A 23,418-nucleotide genomic window follows, 5' to 3' on the forward strand; every position below is an offset into this window, starting at 1 on the left:
CCCACAACCCCGCACCGCCTGTTTCTACCTCCTGCCCAAAGTCCACAAACCTGACTGCCCCGGCCGACCCATTGTCTCAGCCTGCTCCTGCCCCACTGAACTCAGTTCTGCATACCTCAACACGGTCCTGTCCTCCTTAGTCCAAGAACTCCCCACCTACGTTCGGGACACCACCCATGCCCTCCACCTCCTCCATGATTTTCGCTTCCCCGGCCCCCAACACCTTATCTTCACCATGGACATCCAGTCCCTGTACACCTCCATTCGCCATCATGAAGGCCTCAAAGCCCTCTGCTTCTTCCTTTCCCGCTGAGCTAACCAGTACCCATCCACTGACACCTTCCTTCGACTGACTGAACTGGTCCTCACTCTAAACAACTTCTCTTTCCAATCCTCCCACTTCCTCCAAACCAAAGGAGTAGCCATGGGCACCCGCATGGGCCCCAGCTATGCCTGCCTCTTCATAGGATATGTGGAACAGTCCATCTTCCGCAGCTACACTGTCACCATCCCCACCTTTTCCTCCACTACATCGATGACTGTATCGGCGCTACCTCATGCTCCCACGAGGAGGTTGAACAGTTCATCCACTTTACTAAAACCTTCCACCCCGGCCTTAAATTTACCTGGATTGTCTCAGACTCCTCTCTCCCTTTCCTAGACCTCTCCATTTCTATCTCGGGCGACCAACTCAACACGGACATTTACTATAAACCGACCGACTCCCACAGGCTACCTAGATTACACCTCCTCCCACCCTGCCCCCTGTAAAAACGCCATCCCATATTCCCAATTCCTTTTCCTCCGCCGCATCTGCTCCCGGGAGGACCAATCCCAATACCGAACAACCCAGATGGCCTCCTTCTTCAAAGACCGCAATTTCCCCTCAGACATGGTGACGATGCTCTCCACTCCATCTCCTCCACTTCCCGCTCCTCCGCCTTTGAACCACACCCCTCCAATCGCCATCAGAACCTCAATGGCCCTCACCTACCACCCCACCAACCTCCAGATACATCGGATTATCCTTCGTCATTTCCGCCACCTCCAAACAGACCCGCCACCCAAGGATATATTTCCCTCCCCTCCTCTCTCAGCGTTCCAGAAAGACTACTCCGTCCGCGACTTCCTCGTCAGGTCCACACGCCCCACCAACCCAACCTCCACTCCCGGCTCCTTTCCCTGCAACCTCAAGAAATGCAAAACCTGCGACCACACTTCCCCCCTCACCTCCCTCCAAGGCCCCAAGGGATCCTTCCATATCCATCACAAATTCACCTGCACCTCCACACACATCATTTACTGCATCCACTGCACTCGATGTGGCCTCCTCTATATTGGTGAGACAGGCCACCTACTTGTGGAACATTTCAGAGAACACCTCTGGGACACCCAGACCAACCAACCCAACCCCCCCACCCCCTGTGGCTCAACACTTTAACTCGCCCTCCCACTCCACCAAGGACATGCAGGTCCTTGACCTCCTCCATCGCCAGACCATGGCAACACGACGGCTGGAGGAAGAGCGCCTCATCTTCTGCCTAGAAATCCTCCAACCACAAGGGATGAATGCAGATTTCTCCAGCTTTCTCATTTCCCCTCCCCCCACCTTATCTCAGTCCCAACCCTCGGACTCAGCACCGCCTTCTTGACCTGCAATCTTCTTCCCGACCTCTCAGCCCCCACCCCACTCCGGCCTATCACCCTCATCTTAACGTCCTTCCACCTATCGCATTCCCAATGCCCCTCCCCCAAGTCCCTCCTCCCTATCTTTTATCTTAGCCTGCTTGGCACACCTTCCTCATTCCTGAAGAAGGGCTTATGCCCGAAACATCGATTCTCCTGCTCTTTGGATGCTGCCTGACCTGCTGCGCCTTTCTAGCAACACATTTTTCAGCTCTTCCGTTCATTGTATAATTCGCTCTCGAATTAGTCTTGCTTGAATGCATCATCTCACATTTGTCTGGATTGAGAGCCATCTGTCACTTTTCTGCCTATCCAGTCTTTCTATATCCTCCTGTATTCTCTGACAGTCCCTTATACTTTCTGCTACTCCACCAATCTTTGTGCCATCTGCAAATTTGCTGATCATACTAACAGTGCCCTCTTCCAGATCATTTATGTATATTACAAACAACAGTGGCCCCGATACTGACCCCTGTGGACCACCACTGGTCACCAACGGGATCTTGATTGGATAGCCAATGGGCTGAGGAGTAGCAGATGGAGTTTCATTTAGATAAATGCAAGGTGCTGCATTTTGGGAAAGCAAATCTTAGCAGGACTTACACACTTAATGGTAATGTGCTAGGGAGTGCTGCGGAACAGAGACCTTGGAGTGCAGGTTCATAGCTCCTTGAAAGTAGAGTCACAGGTAGATAGGATAGTGAAGAAGACATTTGATATGCTTTCCTTTATTGGTCAGAACACTGACTATAAGTGTTGGGAGGTCATATTGCGGCTGTACAGGACATTGGTTAGGCCATTTTTGGATTATTGCACGCGATTCTGGTCTCCTTCCTAGTGGAAAGATGTTGTGAAACTTGAAAGGGTTCAGAAAAGATTTACAAGGATGTTGCCAGGGTTGGAAGATTTGAGCTATAGGGAGAGGTTGAATAGGCTAGGGTTGTTTTCCCTGGAGTATTGGAGTTTGAGGGGTGACCTTATAGAGGTTTATAAAATCATGAGGGGTATGGATAGGATAAATCGACAAAGTCTTTTTCCTGGGGTTGAGGAGTCCAGAACTAGAGGGTATAGGTTGAGGGTGAGAGGGGAAAAATATAAAAGAGACCTAAGGGGCAACTTTTTCACACAGAGGGTGGTACGCTTATGGAATGAGCTGCCAGAGGAAGTGGTGGAGCTGGTACAATTGCAACATTTAAGAGGCATCTGGATGGGTATATGAATAGGAAGCATTTGGAGGGTCATGGGCTGGGTGCTGGCAAGTGGGACTGGATTGGGGTTGGGATATCTGGTCGGCATGGAAGAGCCAGTAAGTTACTCCTAAAATCCAGGCCAATATTTATACATCAATTAAACACACTTAAAAAAAAATCACTTAAGCTCAATTATTGACAACTACCACAGATTTGTAGAGATATAGAGATAGAAAACAGACTCATTGGTCCTACTCATCCATGCCGACCACATATCTCAACCGAATTTAATTCCATTTGCCAGCACCCGGCCCATATTCCTCTAAACCCCTCCTATTCATATACCCATCCAGATGCCTTTTCAATGTTGTAATTGTACCAGCTTCCACCACATCCTCTGCCAGCTCATTCCATACACACACCACCCTCTGCATGAAAAAGTTGCCTCTTAGGTCTCTTTTATATTTTTCCCCTCTCACCCAAAGCCTGTGCCCTATAGTTCTGGACTCACCCATCCCAGGTAAAAGACTTTGTTTATTAATTCTATCCATGCCCTTCATAACTTTATAAACCTCTATAAGGTCACCCCTCAGCCTCCGATGCTCCAGGGAAAACAGACCCAACCTGTTCAACCTCTCCTGGATTTCAGGGGTAACTTGCTTGCTCTTCTTCAAAGTAATACTGCTGGATAGGTCTACATGAGAGGACAGAGAGAATCTCAGTTTGATAGCTTATGAAAGATGGCATCTCTGATACTGCATTGACCCTCAGTACTGCATTGGTTGGGTCAGAGTCAAAGAATGTGGTGCTGGAAAAGGCCAGCCAGTCAGGCAGCATCTGGGGAGCAGGAGAATCCACGTTTTGAGCCTAAGCTCTTCATCATTCCCGAAAGGTCGACTCTCCTGCTCCTTGGATGCTGCCTGACCGGCTGTGCTTTTCCAGCACCACACTCTTTGACTCTGATCCCCAGCATCTGCAGTCCTCACTTTCTCCCATTGATTGGATTAGCCTGGATTTTGGATTTGAGAATCTGGGACTTTAATCTCTGAGCTGCTGAGTCAGAGGCCAGAGTGCACCCACTGAGGGACAGTTCATTCTTCAAGCAAAGGTCAATCCAAAAGAAACTAGCACTAGATAGAACTGTGGGAACATCTTCCTGATCATGAAGCAGAAATCTGGGAGAAATGTTTCTTCTCTAAAATTTCCATGCATCATTTGGCCATGTTAAGTTGATGGTTATTGAAATTTATGATAAAACTCAACCCTCTGTAGGTCTCTGTTTCACCAAGTACTCTTTTGAACCTCTGCTCTTCTTACTCTTGAGCTCAAGTTCTCCATCCCACACAATCTTCATTTCCTTCGTTCCTCACTGTTGAAATCGAGACTCATGGCTGGTACCATTGGCCATGAATAAAACCGTCCCTGAGTCAGACCCACTCTGCCTCACAGCTCGAAACCAAGATTTTCCAGATCTCCTTTGGATTCTTGTTTTGTTTGTAAACCTGAAGATGTTGTCCTTTGCATTGTCAGATCCCTCAAGAGTTGTGAAAATGCCCAAATAATCTGCTTTCACGTGTTGATTGAGGGAGGAACACTGGAACCAACCACCCACATTCTTCTTTGGAAAGGAACCATGGGATCCTTTGTACCTACCTCACCTGCGAGGGAAGAAGGGGCCTTGGTTTAACATCTCAACTGGAAGACGGCACAACTATCACTTCTTAGTTCACCAATAATCCTCACTCCCTACTCTCTCCATCCTTTGTCCTTCACCTAGGGCTTCTAACATTCCTGAAGAGGAGTTGTCATATCAGCAGAGAGATGTTTGATTAATCTTTTTTGTTAATCCACCTCTGTTGCTCGTGCCTGAGAAATAACCGTTAGGCTCAGAACATCACATGCTAAAAACATTTTTTTTTAAATTGTTTCACATGTTTATGAATCACCATATCACACACCACCAGCCCCCTGGGACATCAAAGTTCTCCTTTATAGGTTCTGCTTTACTGATTATCTGATAAGAAGCGACCTCTGTGAGTCTATTTATGGGCAATGGTATTGGTTCTTGGAAATGAATAACAGTTCTTATGAGATTCATATGCAGAGAAAGTAGCAGGGTCCATTCTCACTGTAGGGTGTTACCCACTGCAACAACACAAACCAAACAGTCAGATTTTCAGCATTCATCCCTTGTTTAGAAGAATGAGGGGATATCTCATATAGAAACCTATGCCACTCTAACAGAACTAAACACAGGAAGGATGATTGAGGAATATAGAACCAATGGTCACAGTGGAAGGGATACAGAGTCAGCCATTTTGAACTGAGATGAGGAGAAATTTCCTCATCAAGAGAGTGGTGAGTTGAGGGTAATATATTGAACATTTTCAAGAAGGAGTTAGACACAGTTCTTAGAGCCGCAGGTTACAGGGAGAAATGGGAACAGGTTGCTGTGTTGCATGATCAGCCATGAATGGCAGAGCAGACTCAAAGGGCTGAGTGGCCTATTTCTATTTTCTAGGTTTGTTCTCACTTTCAAATTCCTTTCTTCATCCTTTCAATATCGAAATCAAGACCCTAGTTCTAGGTCATTCCAGCCACTAAGCAGATCTGTTTTGAAAAACAATAATCCACCAGACATAACTGGCTGGGCCAGCATTTATTGCTCGGAGTACAGTTAAGTGTCAACCAATTGCTGTGGGTTTGGAGTGTCATGTGGACCAGGTGAGGATGGCCTGTACAGTTGTGAACCAGATGGACTCCAACAACTAACAATTGGTTTCATGGTCATCATTGGACTCTTAATTCCTCCACCTGCGCATGGCAGGATTTCAGCCCAGTCCCTAGAGCATTACCTGGGTCACTTATCCAGTGACAATACCTCTAGGCCATTCATTCACTGTCTCACAACACCGGGCGGTAGGGGAAACTGGGAAATGGGAAGATGATCAGCATCAGAGAGAAACGTAAGCCACAACAGGAAATAGATTCTGGCTGGGAAGGCCCAAACACTACATTCCAGTCCCACTAACAACTGAAGGCCTAAAGAGGTCTTTGAGGGACCATGTAACATGCCCGTGCTGCCTGTGCTGGAATTACCCCAGCTCCAGCTGAAGTGAGACAGAGACTGGATAACCACTGCACGTGGGGTGACAGCGGTTGGGCAGGGGAAGGGGTGTGGGTGTTGTGGCCATGATCTGCACTAAGTTGTACAAGACCCAGGGACCAGAGCTAGGGAGACTGAAATAACTCCACAGAGGCTGATATCTTGTCACCAAGGCACCCTTTATTTACATGTGGAGAGTCCTTGACACTGATCCAACTCCCTCAGAGCCAGCTCTCAGAGTGAATAGAACCCCTGACACTCCTGTTTATATCTGTCAGCCGGGGCTTCTTAACCGTTTATAGAATTACAGAGTCATATAGCATGGACACAGACAACTTAAGTCAAACCAGTCCATGCTGACTTGTAGTGATTGGAACGAAGTGTATCTTATTGACTCTGAGATCCTTGATTGGGGTTGTTCTCAGGGATCCCTGGCTGACAGATATAAACAGGGGCTTCAGAATCTCCTCACTACAGGGACTGACTCTGAGCTGGCTGGCCAGTCAGTGTAGTCTGTACAGATATAAATAAAGGTGATGGGATACCAGCCTTTGTGCAGTTACTTCATAACAATAATCCCAACTGCCTGTGCTTGGCCTACATCCCTCCAAACATTCCTATTCATTAATTTATCCAAATATCTTTTGAACATTGTAACTGCACTGCATCCACCACTTAGAACATAGAACATAGAATGTTACAGCGCAGTACAGGCCCTTCGGCCCTCGAAATTGCGCTGACGTGTGAAATTAGTCTGATGAGCATCTAACCTTCACCATTCTATTATTATCCATATGTATATCCAATGCCCATTTTAATGCCCTTAACATCCACGTGTCTATACTGTTGCAGACAGCCATTCCACGCCCCTTCTACTCTCTGAGTAAAGAAACTGTCCCTTGTATCCATCCTAAATCTATCATCCCTCAATTTAAAACTATGTCCACTCATATTAGCCTTCACCATCCGAGGAGAAAGGCTCTCACTGTCCACCCTATCTAATCCCTGATTATCTTATACATCTCAAGTCATGTCTCAACTTTCTTCTCTCCAACAAAAACAGCCTCAGTTCCCTCAGCCTTTCCTTGTAAAGCCTTCCTTTCATACCAGGCAACATCCTAGTAAATCTCCTCTGAACCCTTTCCCAAAGCTTCCACATCCTTCCTAAAATGCGGTGACCAGAACTGTACGCAATACTTCAAGTGTGGCCTTACCAGTGTCTTGTACAGCTGAAGTATGACCTCATGGCTCCAAAACTCAATTCCTCTACCAACAAACGTCAACACACCTAATGCTTTAACAACCCTATCAATCTGAGTGGCAACTTTCAGGGATTTAAGCACCTGGACACCGAGATCTCTCTGTTCATCTGCACTGCCAAGAATTTTACCATTAGTCCAGTACTCTGCTTTCCTGTTACTTCTTCCAAAGTGAACTACCTCACACTTTTCCACATTAAACTCCATTTGCCATTGCTCAGCCCAGCTCTGCATCTTCTCTGTGTCCCTCTGTAACCAACAGCATCCTTCGGCACTATCCACAACTCTGCCTACCTTAGTGTCATCTGCAAATTTACTAACCCATCCTTCTATGCCCACCTCCAAATCATTTATAAAAATGACAATCAGCAATGGCCCCAAAACAGATCCTTGCAGCACACCACTGGTAACTGAGCTCCAGGATGAACATTTCCCATCAACCACCGCCCGCTGTTTTCTTTCAGCTAGCCAATTTCTGATCCAAACCACTAAATCACTTTCAATCCCAAAACTCCATATTTTGTGCAATAGCCTACCGTGTGGAACCTTATCAAACGCCTTACTGAAGTCCATATACACCACTGAAAATGTGTTGCTGGAAAAGCGCAGCAGGTCAGGCAGCATCCAAAGAGCAGGAGAATCAATGTTTCGGGCATGAGCCCTTCTTCCTGAAGAAGGGCTCATGCCTGAAACGTCGATTCTCCTGCTCTTTGGATGCTGCCTGACCTGCTGTGCTTTTCCAGCAACACATTTTCAGCTCTGATCTCCAGCATCTGCAGTCCTCACTTTCTCTTCCATATGCACCACATCAACCACCTTACCTTCATCCACCTGTTTTGTCACCTTCTCGAAGAACTCAATAAGATTAGTGAGGTACAACCTACCCTTCAGAAAACCGTGTTGCCTATCCCTAATCAAACTATTCCTTTCCAGATGATTATAAATCCTATCTCTTATAACCTTTTTCAACATCTTGCCCACAACCAAAGTAAGGTTCACTAGCCCATAATTTTACACGGTTGCTCCGAATCCCCTTCTTAAACAGTGAACAACATTTGCTATCCTCCAGTCTTCTGGCACTACTCCTGTTGACAATGACAACATAACGTCCGAAGCCAAAGGCTCTGCAATCTTCTCCTGGAAGTTCATTCCAGGTATTAACCATGTGTAAAAAAAAAATTGCCCCATGTCTTTTTAAAATATTTCTCCTCTCACTTTAAAATATGCCCCCTTGTCTTGAAATCCCCCACCCTCGGGAAAAGTCACCTGCCATTCATTTTATCCATGCCCCTTTAGAAAACCAACATCCTGGTCAATCTCAACATGACGTCCAAGCTCCTCTACTCAAAGCTCTGAGAAATGAAGGCAAGCATGCTAAACGCCTTCTTAAGTTTAAAGATTAACAGCCCCAGGGAACTCATATTCTCTGAGTCCACCTGGCTGTTCTTGTTACATCACTACAGAGGCCCCTTGTACCTCCCTCCCCATCACCCCAAACGTCCCCACCACAATCCCCTCCAAACAACATCTGCCTTTTCTGGTGATATTCCTTCACTGGTAGAGTCAGGGGTGGGACTGGGCAGGGGAAGTGGTGGGGTTGTTTTGGGGAGGGAGGATAGTGGGGGATGGTGATGTTGTCCCACGTCTTATTTTTGTCAGAAAGCCTGCAGGTGGCCAATCAGCTATCTCACTGCCAGATGACACTTCAGGGCCTCCTTACATTATTAGAGTACATTAACTTACTGTTAAGAAATAATTCACTTGCATTTAGATAACACCTTTCTTAACCTTAGGATGTCCCAAAGCATATCACAGCCAAGTGAGTACTTTTTGAAATACATTTGCTTGTAATGAAGGAAACACTAACATCCAGGTTGTGCACAGCAAGATCCCACAAACAGCTATGTCAGGATGATCGTCTTTTCGTGTTAGTGACTGAGGGATATGTATTGCCACAGCTCACTGTCCTTCGTTGGGAGACTGAATCGTTGATGACCCCCAAAGCAGCAGAAGGAGCCTTACTGTAGCACCTTGTCCAACAGTGCAGCACTCCATCAGTGGTGACAATGGAAATCTCAGCCACGGACAATGACTTACAACGCTACTGTTGTATTCGGAGTGTAACTTAAATCTTCTGAGGCAGCCCACTGAACCACAACTAACACCTTCGTCTAAATCAGAACACTCCTTCAGAGCTGTCTCCATGGTACTGTTGATATGTGTATTCTGAGGCTGAATTCAAGTCACAGAATAAAGGTGGTTGATTCTCTCAAGAAACCTATAATCCTTGTCCTAAAAACGTCACAGAATATATCAACAAGGGCTTTTGCTCGAAACGTCGATTTTCCTGCTCCTCGGATGCTGCTTGACCTGCTGTCCTTTTCCAGCACCACTCTGATCTAAACTCTGGTTTCCAGCATCTGCAGTCCTCACTTTTGCCTACAGAATATATCAAATAAGGCCACTCTAATGATCAGAGGGGTTTGGCACGAAACAGCTGTCCAATTAAGGTGTGTGTGTGTGTGTGTGTGTGTGTGTGTGTGTGTGTGTGTGTGTGTGTGTGTGTGTGTGTGTGTGTGTGTGTGTGTGTGTGTGTGTGTGTGTGTACAGCACAGATGAATACCATTTTGTCCATCCTGCCAATACTAGCTCTTTGAAAGAAAAATGCAATGATTCCGACTCCTCCTCTCATTCTCTCCATAACGCTGTATTAGGTTTTCCTTTTCAAATGTTTATCTAGCCCCCTTTTGAAAGTCATTACTGACCTTACTTCCACTTTTAGGCAGTGCATTCCACATCAGAACAGCCCAGCGCATACTAAAAAAATTATCTCCCTGCAGCTCTCTCAGCTGCTTCCTTCCTTTATCTCTTCCCTTCGCCCTCCCCCGCTAATCAATCTGCCACCCACCCAAACTGCTCCAGACCTTTTACAACTGAAAACATCCCTAGTTTTTCTGGCCCTAAATTTGGAATGGTACAAGTGTATACTGTCAGTGAATAACCAAAGAGGGTTCCGAGATTACAACCTGAGCCAGGGAGAGGAAATATTGTCCTGGGCTCCAGTTTGAATTCTTTATTTTGGGACAGTGCGGGCCTGTGGGGATGAGCGGGGGATCACTCTCGGTTAGTTTAAAGTCAACCAGTTCAGATATGTGATGACACACATCCAGGGTAGGTGGCATTTGAACCCAGCGGTAGGGACACAGCCAATGCTGCACAAGATTCTCATCCTTCGCTTTTAAGCTACTCCCGATAGCTCAATTAGGCACTTACAGAGGTAAGGACACTACCGACCCTCATCCTTCCCTTTTAAGCTACTATTGACAGCTCACTGAGGCACATCATCAACAAGCAGCTGTGAAGAAGTGTCAACAGGAGGTACCAGAATCTGGCCTGTAACAGGCTCCATTCTGAGTCAGCAAGTTGAGAAGCAGAGGGCAAAAAAACACTGCATGGCAGCAGGGAAGATCAAATCAAAGTACCCCAGTAAATACAATTACAGTACTATTTAAGCAACTGTTTGCAAGTTTCAATTGACGGGTTCGTCCTGGCAGGCCAATTACCATTGTATTAATTAGCTTCGTTAGCAGCTCCCTAAAGATTCTCAATTTTATAAAGTCGATATGGCACAACAAAGGATTTTGTTTTACTGAAAAAGAATATTGATTTACATGATGAGAGGCTTTATACTTTGTCTGCATCTGGAGATGCTGATGATTAGTGCTTTCTTGGGCCCCTAAACAATGGAGAGAGAAAGTCTTTGGGCGGCACGGTGGCACAGTGGTTAGCACTGCTGCCTCACAGCGCCAGAGACCTGGGTTCAATTCCCGCCTCAGGCGACTGACTGTGTGGAGTTTGCATGTTCTCCCCGTGTCTGCGTGGGTTTCCTCCGGGTGCTCCGGTTTCCTCCCACAGTCCAAAGATGTGCGGGTCAGGTGAATTGGCCATGCTAAATTGCCCGTAGTGTTAGGTAAGGGGTAAATGTAGGGGTATAGGTGGGTTGCGCTTCGGCGGGTCGGTGTGGACTTGTTGGGCCGAAGGGCCTGTTTCCACACTGTAAGTCTAATCTAATCTAATCCTTGCATGTATAAACAATTGCTCACATCCTCAGCACTTTAATACTTTACACTCAATCCAGTACTGCTGCAATATGGCGGTCGGCTCGTGCACAATTAGCTCCTGCGAGCAGCTGTGAGATAAAGGACAGTCTGATTGGTTGAATTTTGAAAGTATAAAGTATAAATATTTGAATAGCCTCCTTTATTGCAATTGCACTTGTCACGATGCTGAGTATTGGCCAAGTCACCCGGGAGCACTCGGTGGCTACTCTTCAAAGAAATGAGGGGTCTTCATTGAGCATTGTATCCAATTGTCACAAAAACAGAAATTTCTGGAAATACACAACAGGTCAGTGGAGAGAAAGCAGAGTTAACATTTCAGATCCAGTGGCCCCCTTTTCTTTGGCAGTCAGGTTGACCACACAGTACTCACTAGGTAATGAAGGCTTTAGCCCGAAATGTCGATTTTCCTGCTCCTCGGATGCTGCCCGACCTGCTGTGCTTTTCCAGCACCACTCTAATCTGGACACACAGTACTCACTACAATACTGTAACTAGAGACTGCTCAATGCACTTGAGGGGGTTTAAACTCATAACCTTCATATTTAAAGGGAACAGCATGACTTACTGAGGCACAGCTAGGACCTTGCTGATATCTGCTACCAAAGGCCACCTTTTCTTCATTAGAAATGCTGCCTCTCCTTTCATGTCTCTGCATCAAGTCTTTACAAAGCTTCAGTCTAGGCCATCTTGAATACTAAACCTGTATTTGAGGATAGTTTTCTCAAATTCCTGGATGGGAATCATAGAGTCATAGAGGTCCACAGTATGAAAACAGGCCCTTCGGCCCAATTTAGCCATGCTGTCCAGTTTTCACAATTAAACCAGTCCCATTTCCCTGCATTTGGTCCACATCCCTCTGTACCTATCCCATCCATGTACTTCTATAAATGTTTCTTAAATCACAAAACTGTACTCGCTTCCACTATTATCTCTGGCAGCCCGTTACAGACACTCACCACCCTTGGTAGGTGTGAACAAATTGCCCCTCTGGACCTTTTTGTATATCTCCCCGCTCACCTTAAACCTATGTCCTTAAGTGGGGTGGAAAACAAGCTAGGCTCCTGATAATTAAGAATTCCCTTCAACTTCTCTGTCACAAATTCCCTTGCATATGTTCACAGGATTAGCATTTCTATGATCATTCCTTCCTTAAACATTGGTTCTCTAAATAGCTGTTCTGTTTTCCTGTGTCATCTTCTTCCTTTCACGGATTCACATTGTGGTTCAGATGAAAATTCAATATTCTATCCTTTAGTGTCAGGAGAAAGTGAGGACTGCAGATGCTGGAGATCAGAATCAGAAAGTGTGGTGCCTGCTATGCTTTTCCAGTGCTACACTTTCCAACTCTATCCTTTAGTGTCACCTAGCTTGTGTGATTCTAAGGCTGTTACACCACCCCCCTACATCTTTCACATTTTCTCCATTTCTCCTGTAACTAACAAGCAAAGCCCCAGTTTAATATCAGCAAAACACTGGGATCCAAAGAACTAGCAGTGATCCGTGGAAAACCTATTTCTAAATGCAGTGAGTGGTTAGTAACTTGCCTGAGAGTGTGGTGGAGGCCGATTCAATTGTGGCTTTCAAAAGGGAACTGAATAATTCTCTGATAAGTTGCACGTTTGCAGAAATAAACAGGGGAGTGGGACTAGTTGAGTTGCTCCTGCAAAGAGCTAGCATGAACTCAATGGGCTGAATAGCCTCTGCTTGCATTGTAAATCTTTCATAAATCTATCATTCCTGAATTGTCTCTTTTTAGCATTGGTTCACTAATTCTTCACTAATCCTTCCGTTAGGGAAGGAAACTGCCATCCTTACCTGGTTTGGCCTACAAGTGACTCCAGACCCACAGCCAATGTGTTTGACTCTTAACTGCCCTCTGGGCAATTAGGGATGGGCAAGAAATGCTGCCTGGTCAGTGATGCCCTCATTCTGTGAATGAATAATGAGAAAAAACGTCTGCTGTAAGCTTTCAGCCTCTTAGCATTCAACATGTGTCAATACTTAAATTAGAAATGCAAATTATACCTGAGTGGGGGTTTCAATTGAAACTAGTTTGAGAAACCAAAATTCTAACAGATATCATGTCAAAGCATTTTACAATTTCTGTGGTCGGATTTCTGCTTCATAAAGGAGACTTTTCCACTTAGAATCTAAGGTTTCCCTTTGCAGATTGACCCAGCCATTTCCACATATGACACTGTTGACCATTCTTCATATTGCTATGTCTCTCATATAAGGCTGGTAGGAATCTGAAACTCTCTGCCCCAAAAGATCATTGATGCTGGAGGAGACAAGTGGTACAATGAGGACTGGGATCCCTAGATTTCTTGAGTTCTGAAGAAAGGTCACTGGATTCGAAACACTAACTCTGTTTGAATCTCCACAGCTGCTGCCAGACTTGCTGAGTTTCTCCTGCACTTTCTGTTTTTGGTTTGCTAGATTTCTGTTGATGTGGAGGAGCCGGTGTTGGACTGGGGTGTGCAAAGTTAAAAATCACACAACACCAGGTTATAGTCCAACAGGTTTATTTGGAAGCACTAGCTAGTGTTTCCAAATAAACCTGCCAGACTATAACCTGGTGTTGTGTGATTTTTAACCATATTTCTGTTGAGTACATGTATCAAGGGATACAGAGAAAAGCTAGGAACATTGAGTCAGGGTGAAGTCAAACATGATCTGATTGGAGCATGGCTTGAGATAGATGGCATCTGTGTCTTCTGAAGGTTCTTAAATTTAAGTCAATACAAGGATTTGGAAAAAGCATTCATAATTCACACAGTTACAACCAGTAACATGTTCTCTCAGGTCAGCCAGTCTATAAAGAGAGATTTATATTGTTATAAACTTTCAAAACCTAGCATGTTCCCAAAGGCTTTTCAACCCTTTGCAATGTCGTCACCAGTATCATGTAGGGAATGTGGCAACCAAACTGTGCAGCAAACAGCAACGTGATAATGACCTGATATTCTGTTTTTGTGATGTTGAGGGATTAACTAACAACATTCAAGAAACTTGACACCATGCAGGACAAAGCAGCCCACTTAAGGTCACAGAGTCATAGAGATGTACAGCATTGAAACAGACCTTTGGGCCAACATGTCCATGCCGACCAGATATCTTAATCTAACCCACTACCACTTGCCAGCATTTGGCCCGTTTCCTTCTAAACCTTTCCTATTCACGTACCCATTCAGATGCTTTTTAAAGGCTGTAATTGTACCAGCCTGCACCACTTCCTCTGGCAGCTCATTCCATACACGCACCACTCTCTGAAAATGTTGTCCTTTGGGTCCCTTTTAAATCTTTCTGCCCTCACCTTAAACTTACGCCCTCTAGTTTTGGACCCCTCTATTCGGAAGAAAAGGCCTTGACTATTTACCCTATCCATGCTCCTCGTGATTTTATAAACGTCTATAAGGTCGTCCCTCAGCTTCCAGCTCTCCAAGGAGAAATGCCTCAGTCTAATTCAGCTTGTCTCCATAGCTCAAACCCTGGCAATATCCTTGTCATTTTTTTCTGAACCCTTTCAAGTTTCACAATGTCTTTCTTACAGCAGTGAAACCAGAATTGCATGCAGATTCCAAAAATGGCCTAACCAATGTCCTGTACAGCCGCAACATGGCATCCCTGTTCCTATATTCAATGCACTGACCAATAAAGGCAAGCATACCAAATGCCTTCTTCACCACCCTGTCTACCTGCGATTCCACTTTCATGGAACTATGAATTTGCAAGTCTAGCTCTCTTTGTTTGCCAACACTCCCCAGGACCTTACCATTAAGTGTATAGGTCCTGCCCTGATTTGTCTTCCCAAAATGCAGCACCTTGCATTTACTTTAATTAAACTCCCTCTGCCACTCCTCAGCCTATCTGCCCATCTGATCATGATCCTGTTGTACTCTGAAGTAACCTTCTTCATTGTCCATTACACCATCAATTTTGCTATCATCTGCAAAGTTACTAATCATATCGCCTATATTCACAGCCAAGTCATTCATATAAATGACAAGAATCAGTGGACCAAACACCGATCTTTGCAGCACATCACTGGTCACAAGTCTTCATTCTGAAAAGCAACCCTCCATCAACCTCAAGCCAAGTTTGTATCAAGGCTGGCCTCATTGACACCACATCCACAAACATCTTCCCCCCAACACCAATGCTCAGTAGTAGCAGTGTGTGCCATCTACAAGATGCACTGGAGAAATTCAACAAGGCTCTTTAGACAGCATCTTCCACCATCCAGACTAACATTCCCCAGCACAGTCCAGAGAGGAGGTTCCACTAACAGGGATGTGATCTATTGAAGGAGCAGTTAAACCCCTTGTGTCCTTTCAGGTGAGTATAAAAGATACTGAGGTACCATTTCAAAGAAGAGTCAATGTGCCCTTCCAGCATCCTGTGCACCACTCACTTACAACCAACAGCACAGGAAACAGTTTGTATGGTCATGAACTCATTACAATTTTTTGTAAAAAAAATGATTTTATTGAACATGGAAGTCACTAGCAAGTCACATGCTTTCAATCCCTAATTGCCTTTGAACTGATTGGCTCTCTGGGCCATTTCAGAGGACACTTAACCATATTGCTATGAGCACAGAGTCCAATGTAGGCCAGACCAGTTAAGGACAGCAGACCTCCTTCGCTACAGAGCATAAACAAACCAATTACGTCTTTAACAACAATCAAAGATGGCTTCAGGATCACCATTCACTGAGACTAACTCCCGACACATTAATAATTGAGCTTAAATTCCATGAGCTACCACAGCGGGATTTGAACCTCAGCAAATGAGCCACGCCCAGGATTACTGACTACCACCTCGCCTTACACAGGACTTTGTTGAGTGTAAATTGACTGCGACATTTCCTACATTATAACAGTAAGCACTTGTCTTGGGATGATGGGACTGGCATAGAAGGCGCTATACCAATGCAATTGGTTAAAAATGTATTTTTTGCACAACTTGCTTTGACATTCTGTGCAGTTGTGGATTGACTGTGCAACAGTAGTCAGCTCTGACAGAGTTAACCTGCAAGACCCAAGTTCTGGTAGTTAGAACTATCCAACCCCCAGCTCTTGTTTTTAACTTCTCCTTTCAATACTGCTTTTGCAGCCATTGCGGTGCAGTGATAACTAACAGAAATAGTATTCCTGTCTCAATGTGGTGAACCCTAGTCCATCTCTTTTGAGGAAAAGGCTTATCGCCCGAGGCAGGTGGTTCCACCCATGCAAACCCTGACTCGGACATTTCTGCAGAATGTAAGCGAGAGACCGACCCACGATGGACCCCAAGCAAAGCATTAACTCATGCTTACATGGCCAGCTAATCTATCTTGAGCCCTTGCAGTAATCTCCTAATTTTAGAAAACTCATGCAAACACATTTATTACTAACTGAACTCCTTCCACTTACACACATGTGCACACAGGTTCACAGAAGATCAATTTCCATTCTCAACTCTTCTTTTCTCCTCAACACTTGAACTTGGCAATAGCCAACACTCATTCAAGACTCAAAACAGAGAAAGCTCTTTGAAACTCCTTTAGATAAGATCAAGCTTGTTATGTAGTCCTCCTCTCACCTCTGTCATGTACATACACTTCTGCAAATTCTCTCACAGAATATGGTAAGCAATGCCCAGCATGTGTAGGCCATATGTCCAATTCTGCTTCAAAAATATACATTATTCATAAAATCTGTCAAATTACATTCTGATAATTAAAACTTACAGCAGGTGCAATAGAATTCAAATTCACAGAATTGTTACGGTGCAGAAAGAGGCCATTTAGTCTGTTATGTATTTACTAGCTCTTCAAATGAGCATAATGACTTAGTGCCTTTCTCATGACTTTTTGCTGTAAACTTGCATGCTGTTTCTAGTTAATTAATAACCCAATACCCTAGTGAATGCTTCAGTTGTACCTGCCTCTAAAACATTTCCAGGCAGGAGATTCCAGACCCAAAGAAATTGTGTGAAAAATAGTTTTCTCATTTTACATTTGCTTTTTTTTGAACATCCACCTTATGCTCTCTCTTTCTTTATCTTTTTAAATCAGGAACAGCTTGTCCACACCTCTTCTATCTAGCCCCCCTTGTGATTTTGAAAAATCTATCAGATCTCCTCTTAGCCTTCTTCTCTCGAAGGAAAACAGTTCCAATCAGTCCTCGTAACCAAAGGTTCTCATTCCTGGAACTATTCTCTTCATATCCTCCCTATAATGTGGCACCCAGAGTTGTATAGAATGGTCTAGCTGAAGTCTGTCAAGTATTTTATACAAGTTCTATAACATTTTCTTGTTCTTGTACTCTACATCTTTATAAATAAATCCTTGGATACCATATGCTTTATTAACTGATCTCTCCACCTGTCCCACCCACTTCAATGATCTCTGTACATATACACCTAGGTGTCTCTGTTCCTGCCTCCCATAGAATTGTATCCCTTTTGTTATATTGTCTGTCCATGTCCTTCTAGCCAAAATGCACAGCTGATGCTTCTCTACATTGATCACAATCTGCCACCTATCCATCCATTTTGTCAACTGGCCTACGTTCTGTTGTGGTTCCACACTGTCCTCCTCATGTTACAGTGCTTCCTGGTTTCATATCATCCACAAACATTCCAATTGTCTCCACACTGCATTCTCCACATCGAGGTGCCTCAGCAAAGTGTTATTCTCCCATCCATCCTTGCCTTAATATAGCTGGGTGTCCTTCCAAAGCTTGTCAGAGAGCGATTAAGAGTCAACCTTGTTGGTTTGGGTGTGGGGTCACATTTAGGTCATTGAGTTCCCTTCCTGATAACAGGTATGCTTTCAAAGAAGTAACGATGAGTTTACAAGATGGCATTTTACAAACCACCTGACGAAGGAGCGGCGCTCCGAAAGCAAGTGCTTCCAATTAAACCTGTTGGACTATAATCTGGTGTCGATTTTCAGCATTTTACAAAGAACACCTTTAACTTCCAAATTTTAAAATCAAATTTCCCAGACTCTTATGCAGTTTGAGTTCACATGCTATGATCAACTCAACTGTTAAAAATAATGACCAAACTATTCCATTCATGTCTGTGTGGAGGTTTCATCAACACAATTTTGATGTTGACATCTCTAAATTTGCCTTTTCTGTTTCCCTACAAGTATCAACACCCCACCTTTCACAAATCTGCTCTCTCACTCATCTTCACTTCTAATAACCTGTTCCTAACCCGAACCCTAATCTTAACCCTAACCCCAACCCAATCCTAACTAGAGATTTAAAAATAATGGCAAATGATCTAGAGGAGGAATGAAGGAAACTTTTCTTTCATTTAGAGAGCTGCTGGAATTGTAACACTTGTGGGTGGCACAGTGTTTACCACAGCTACCTCACAGTGCCAGAGACCTGGGTTCGATTCCAGCCTCAGGTGACTGTCGGTGTGGAGTTTGCACATTCTCCCCATGTCTGCACGGGCTTCATCTGGATGCTCTAGTATCCTCCCACAATCCAAAGATGTGCAGGCTAGGTGAATTGGGCATGCTAAATTACCCTTAGTGTTAGGTGCATCAGTCAGAGGGAAATGGGTCTGGTTGGGCTGAAGGGCCTGTTTCCATACTGGCAGGAAACTAATCACCCAGGAAGCTGGTTGAGTAAGCATTTTTTTAAAAGTGAATTAGACAATTCTTTGAGCAGCAGGAACTTACAGGGAGGGGGAAAAGAAGAAATTATTTGAGACCAACTGCTTTCAAACAGCAACACATGTATGATGGGTAAAATGGCCTCTATGTGTTACAATCAGCTGTATGTCAATGGTTGTTTCCTTATATAACACGTCTTCTCATTAATTCTCTCAGAGTGGGATCCCGCACAGCGAATCTCAACCCTACGCTTGGTCTTCCCAAACAAAGAGGATCTTGAAACATTTTGACACTGTTAATACTCTCAAGTCTCATTCCTTTTTGCTAGAACTCCTCTCTGAGAAAACAGAATTAGTTTAGACGTTGCAGCTGAGATTTGAATGTGCAAACAAAAAAATTTAAATTTGAAATGTACTGGTGTTAACTGCTTTCAGAAAACATCTGTGTGAGGAAGTGAGACCAAATGCCAATGTGTCTCGAGACAGATTGGAGTTTCAGAGACAGATCGTGAGCAGGATGCTCTCAGTATTTGCTGATTGTTTATACCTGAGAAATAGGAGCAAAGAAATCAGAGCCTTGCTTTTTTAAAGCACATTCCAAAGCTCTTTGCAGCCAGCAAAGTACTTTTGCAGTGTTGTCACTGTTGTCACATATGAAGCATGATGGCCAATTTTCACACAGGAAGATCCCATTAACAGTAATGTAACACCTCAATGAGTTTAGGCCCAACCTACTCAATCTTTTTCTCATAAGACAACCCTTTTATCTCAGGAAGCAGCCGAGTGAATTTTCTTTGAACTGCCACCAATGCAAGTATGTGCCTCCTCATGTAAGGTGAACAAAACTGCGCAGGAACAGACTGTATGGACTCTCGCGCCTATTCAATGTGACCACAGCTGATCTTGGCCTTCAACTGCACTATTCTCCCACTCACACATCCTTAATTCACCACATACAGTTCTCTGGTGTGGTCTCACTAATGCTGTGTGTAGTTGTGTGCAAGACTTCCCAACTGTTACACTCCATTTCCTTTCAATAGAGTCATAGAGTCATAGAGATGTACAGCACGGAAACAGACCCCTCGGTCCAATTCGTGCATGCCAACCAGATATCCCAATCCAGTCTAGTCCCACCTGCCAGCACCCAGCCCATATCCCTCCAAACCCTTCCTATTGATATATCCAACCAGATGCCTTTTAAATGGTGCAATTGTACCAGCCTCCACCATCTCCTCTGGCAGCTCATTCCATGCATGCACCACCCTCTGCGTGGAAAAGTTGCCCCTTAGGTCTCTTTTATATCTTTCCCCTCTCACCCTAAACCTATGCCCTCTAGTTCTGGACTCCCCCACCCCAAGGAAAAGACTTTGTTTATTTATCCTATCCATACCCCTCATGATTTTATAAGCCTCTATAAGGTCACCCCTCAGCCTCCGATGCTCCAGGGAAAACAGTCCTAGCCTAATCAGCCTCTCCCTATAGCTCAAATCCTCCAACATCTTTGTAAATCTTTTCTGAACCGTTTCAAGTTTCACAACGTCTTTCCGATAGGAAGGAGACCAAAATTGCATGAAATATTCCAACAGTGGCCTAACTAATGTCCTGGACAGCTACAACCTGACCTCCCAACTCATATACTCAATGCTCAATGCTCTGACCAATAAAGGAAAGCATACCAAACGCCTCATTCACTATCCTATCTACCTCGACTCCACTTTCAAGGAGCTATGAACCTGCACACTAAGGTCTCTTTGTTCAGCAACACTCCCTAGACCTTACCATTAACTGTATAAGTCCTGCTAAGATTTGCTTTCCCAAAATGGAGTACAAGGGCTAACATTCCATTCACTTCCCCAATCACTTGCCATGGATGGCATGATAATCTGTTTTAATGATGTTAAGTACAGGCCCAAGGCACCAGGAAGTACTCCTCAGCTCTTCTTCAAAATATGAGATGGGATCCTTGTCATCTAGCTGAAAGGACAGATTGGCATCAGTGTGATGTCTTATCAAAGTAATTGCATCTCCACCAACACAGCAGCCCTTTGGAAGCTTCGTCAGCTGATTCAGTTCTCTGGATTTTGACTGAACCCACAACTGTTGGACTCAAATATAAGAGCAAACTGACCCACAATGGACACTAACAGTGCACTGGTGTAGTAGCTACTTTACGGTAATATAGTCTACACCAATAATCAGGGGAGGATGCAATTACTGCATGGCTGCAGTGGGAATGTTGTATCAGATTATACGTTAATGACCATGAAACAATTAAATAATAGTTAAAGCAAACTGGTTCACCAAAATACGTGGGAGAAGGAAATTTGCCAATTTTTCCTGGTCTGGCCTACATGTGACCTCTGACCTACAAAGCAGCCTGGTTGACTCCTAGTTGCCCTTGGAACGGCTATGGTGGTTGAACAAGGTGTTCACCAACACCTTCTGAGGACCACCCTAAATATACATTTGGTGCCTGCACCAGCTAATTCCTGAGAATGAAGAACAAAAATCTAAAGGTTAATTCATCTGGGAATTCTGTAAAGCGTGTCTTAAGAACCTCTAACTTGAGACTGAGTTCAAACCTGAGGTTGGGCCAGAGCAGAACGCTTCTTGTAAATACGAGAGATTTTGACAAATCAGCTGTTTTTAATTGAGGAACATTGGGGATGTTTCTTATTCATTTTTGGGATATATAAAGGAGGATAGTAAAAGCATTTTTAAGTATGGGCTCTGGCCCGAAACGTCGAATTTCCTGTTCCTTGGATGCTGCCTGACCTGCTGTGCTTTAACCAGCAACACATTTTCAGCTTTTTTAAGTATGTGCAAGGCAAAAAAATGGTTAGGACTAAAATTGGGCCCTTGAAGACAGAAACAGAGGAATATATTACGGGGAACAAAGAAATGGCAGAAGAATTAAATGGGTACTTCAGATTTGTGTTCACTGGGGAAGACACAAGCAATCTCCCTGAGGTAACAGTGGCTGAAGGACCTGAACTTAAGGGAATCTATATTTGCCAGGAATTGGTGTTGGAGAGACTGTTAGGTCTGAAGGTTGATAAGTCCCCAGGGCCTGATGGTCTATATCCCAGGGTACTGAAGGAGGTGGCTCAGGAAATCATGGATGCGTTGGTGATTATTTTCCAGAGTTCAATAGATTTGGAGTCGGTTCCTGAGGATTGGAGGGTGGCTAATGTTATACCACTTTTTAAGAAAGGTGGGAGAGAGAAAGCAGGAAATTATAGACCAGTTAGTCTGACCTCAGTTATGGGAAAAATGCTGGAGTCTATTATAAAGAATGAAATTACGGCACATCTGGATAGTAGTAACAGGATAGGACAGAGTCAGCATGGATTTATGAAGGGGAAATCATGCTTGACTAATCTTCTTGAATTTTTTGAGGATGTAACTCTGAAGATAGACAAGGGAGATCCAGTAGATGGACTTTCAGAATTTGGTGTACCTGGACTTTCAGAAAGCTTTTGATAAAGTCCCACACAGGAGGTTAGTGAGTAAAATTAGGGCGCATTGTATTGGGGGCAAAGTACTAGATTGGATTGAAAATTGGTTGGCTGATAGGAAACAAAGGGTAGTGATAAACGCCTCCATTTCAGAATGGCAGGCAGTGACCAGTGGGGTACCGCAGGGATCCGTGCTGGGACCGCAGCTTTTTACAATATATATTAATGATATAGAAGATGGTATCGCAATAATATTAGCAAATTTGCTGATGATACAAAGCTGGGTGGCAGGGTGAAATGTGATGAGGATGTTAGGAGATTACAGGGTGACCTGGACAAGTTAGGTGAGTGGGCAGATGTATGGCAGATGCAGTTTAATGTGGATAACTGTATGGTTATCCACTTTGGTGGCAAGAACAGGAAGGCAGATTACTACCTCAATGGAATCAATTTAGGTAAAGGGGTAGTACAGAGGGTGTTCTTGTACACCAGTCAATGAAGGCAAGCATGCAGGTACAGCAGGTAGTGAAGAAGGCTAATAGCATGCTGGCCTTCATAACAAGAGGAATTGAATATAGAAGCAAGGAGGTGCTTCTGCAGCTGTACAGGGCCCTGGTGAGACCACACCTGGAGTACTGTGTGCAGTTCTGGTCTCCAAATTTGAGGAAAGACATTCTGGCTATTGAGGGAGTGCAGAGTAGGTTCACGAGGTCAATTCCTGGAATGGAGGGATTACCTTACACTGAAAGACTGAAGCAACTGGGCTTGTATACCCTTGAGTTTAGAAGACTGAGAGGGGATCTGATTGAGACATATAAGATTTTGAAAGGATTGGGCACTCTGGCAGCAGGAAACATGTTTCCGCTGATGGGTGAGTGCCAAACCAGAGGACACAGCTTAAAAATACGGGGTAGACCATTTAGGACAGAGATGAGGAGAAACTTCTTCAGAGAGTGGTGGCTGTGTGGAATGCTCTGC

Source organism: Hemiscyllium ocellatum, chromosome 28 (assembly GCF_020745735.1).
Source record: "Hemiscyllium ocellatum isolate sHemOce1 chromosome 28, sHemOce1.pat.X.cur, whole genome shotgun sequence".
Taxonomy (NCBI): domain Eukaryota; kingdom Metazoa; phylum Chordata; class Chondrichthyes; order Orectolobiformes; family Hemiscylliidae; genus Hemiscyllium; species Hemiscyllium ocellatum.